The sequence below is a fragment of the Arachis ipaensis genome, chromosome B6 (genome assembly GCF_059453495.1).
Source record: "Arachis ipaensis isolate K30076 ecotype BB chromosome B6, ASM5945349v1, whole genome shotgun sequence".
Lineage (NCBI taxonomy): Eukaryota > Viridiplantae > Streptophyta > Magnoliopsida > Fabales > Fabaceae > Arachis > Arachis ipaensis.
In genome coordinates, this window is record NC_142441.1 from 91217101 (window position 1) to 91219870 (window position 2770).

The 2770-nt window shown below is 38.7% G+C and overlaps 1 non-coding gene across 1 annotated transcript; it reads left to right on the forward strand.

Annotated features, from left to right (window-relative positions):
* Window positions 1-586: 586 nt before the first annotated feature.
* On the forward strand, window positions 587-694 carry LOC148561738 (small nucleolar RNA R71). Its single transcript, XR_015887000.1, has one exon. It is a non-coding gene; the product is annotated as a small nucleolar RNA R71 (small nucleolar RNA).
* Window positions 695-2770: the final 2076 nt, after the last annotated feature.

Sequence of the window (2770 nt, forward strand, 5' to 3'; positions counted from 1 at the left end):
AGACTATATTTGCTAACCTGGATAGATTCTGCTCAGAATTCTCTGTCTGTTGCTGAGAGGATGATGGAAAAGGCTTGCTATTGCTAAACCTGTTTCTTCCACCATTATTAAAGCCTTGTTGAGGCTTTTGTTGATCCTTCCATGAGAAATTTGGATGATTTTTCCATGAGGGATTATAGGTGTTTTCATAGGTTTCTCCCATGTAATTCACCTCTGCTATTGCAGGGTTCTCAGGATCATAAGCTTCTTCTTCAGAAGATGCTTCTTTAGTACTGTTGGATGCAGCTTGCAATCCATTCAGACTCTGAGAAATCATATTGACTTGCTGAGTCAATATTTTATTCTGAGCTAATATGGCATTCAGCGTATCAATTTCAAGAACTCCCTTCCTCTGAGGCATCCTATTATTCACAAGATTCCTTTCAGAAGTGTACATGAACTGGTTATTTGCAACCATGTCAATCAGTTCCTGAGCTTCTGCAGGTGTTTTCTTTAGGTGAATTGATCCACCTGCAGAATAGTCCAATGACATCTTTGATAATTCAGACAGACCATCATAGAATATATCCATGATGGTCCATTCTGAAAGCATGTCAGAAGGACACTTTTTGGTCAGTTGCTTGTATCTCTCCCAAGCTTCATAGAGGGATTCACCTTCTTTCTGTTTGAAGGTTTGAACATCCACTCTAAGCTTACTAAGCTTTTGAGGAGGAAAGAACTGGGCTAAGAAATTCGTGACCAGCTTATCCCAAGAGTTCAGGCTATCTTTAGGTTGAGAGTCCAACCATATTCTAGATTTGTCTCTTACAGCAAACGGAAAAAGCATAAGCCTGTAGACCTCGGGATTAACCCCATTGGTCTTAACAGTATCACAGATCTGCAAGAATTCAGTTAAGAATTGAAAAGGATCTTCTGATGGAAGTCCATGAAACTTTAAATTCTGTTGCATCAGAGAAACTAATTGAGGCTTTAGCTCAAAATTGTTTGCTCCAATGGTAGGGATTGAGATGCTTCTTCCATGTAAGTTGGAATTTGGTGCAGTAAAGTCACCAAGCATCTTCCTTGCATTGTTGTTGGGTTCGGCCATGTTTCCTTCTTTTTCGAAAATTTCTGTCAGATTTTCTCTAGAGAGTTGTGCCTTAGCTTCCCTTAGCTTCCTCTTCAGAGTCCTTTCAGGTTTAGGGTCGGCTTCAACAAGAATATTCTTATCCTTGTTCCTACTCATATGAAAAAGAAGAGAACAGAAAAGAAAATATGGAATCCTCTATGTCACAGTATAGAGATTCTCTTTTGTGAGTAGAAGAAGAGAAGAGAAAAAATTCGAACACAGGGGAGAAGAGGGGGTTCAAATTATGAGTAGAGGAGAAGTGTTAGTAGATAAATAAATAAATAGAAAGAGATGAGAGGGGGATGATAGGTGGGGATTTACACTGGTTCGGAATTCCACAAAATAATCCCGTTGTCAGTATAGTCCAAACCAATAGTTAATCCTCAAATTAAATTAAATTTTTAGGTTGTCACAAAGAACAATCCCCAATTAAGAAATAACCAAAGTATTTGGACTCCGGGTCGTCTCCCTAGGAAACAATGAAGTGCATGCGTATTGGCTATGATGGGGTAAAAGGGGGTTTTGTTTATGAGATGGCAAGAAAGTAAACTGAGTGAATAAGTAAAGAAAGCAAAATAAAGAACTCTTGGCTAAGACTTGGGTACTTGAGATCAGCATCCTAGTCAACAAACCAATTATTGACAATTATGAGAGGCCAACCAATTAAGTCTACTTCTCGAAGCCTTAAGTACGTAACATTTACTCCTAGACTTGAAGTATGTCAAATAGGCTTGATCACATCCACCCTTAAGTCCTAACCTACCTACTAATTGACTTAGTAGTGGGTTAGCATCAATGGGCTTCAAATCGATCACCAAGGGTTCTCAAATCACCAAATCCATTATGTCCAAAAACTCAAGATCACTCAAGTCCCTTGGCTTAGGCCAAGAGTTGACAAAACTACTCAAAAACTAAATAGAGAATTTCATCAAATACTTAGAATGCAATAAAAATCAGCATCATAAATTGCAAGAATACTAAAATCTATCACTATTAATTACAAGAAAAGTGAGATCACAACTCAATTCATTAATTAAAGAAACATCAACATCAAAATTGTATTAAATGTAAGCAAATCCAACATGAGTCATCATCACAAAAGAGAGCAAAATAGGAAATTGACCTAAAAACTAAGAGAATCAAGATGTAGAAATGAGAAATTATCAAAGAAACAAGATGAGATCAAGTAATTAAACATGAAATTAAGATAATCTAACCTAATCCTAACCTAATTCTAGAGAGAAGAGGGAGCTTCTCTCTCTAGAAAACTAACTAAAGGCTCATGTTGGCTAAACTAATTGCTCCCCCTTTGCTTGGACTTCAATTCTGCATGAAATACACTCAGAAACAAGTTAGATTTGGGCCTGGGCAGCTCAGAAATCGCCCCCAGCGTTTTACCTTCAAGTGGGCCACGTGAGAGTATCGGCCCGTGTGCACCATGTGCGCGTGCACGTCGACTGGAAAATTCTCAACCCGCGCAAACGCGGCCTGTACGCGTTCGCATCTATTGGCAAAACCACTTTTGCGCGTACGCGCCTGGTGCGCGTGCGCGTATTTTGGTTCATTCCCAATCTTTGTTTCTTCATGCATTCTCTCTTTTTGTATGCTTTTCTCCTCATTTCTTCCATCCAATACTTGCCTTATGAATCCTAAAATCATTCA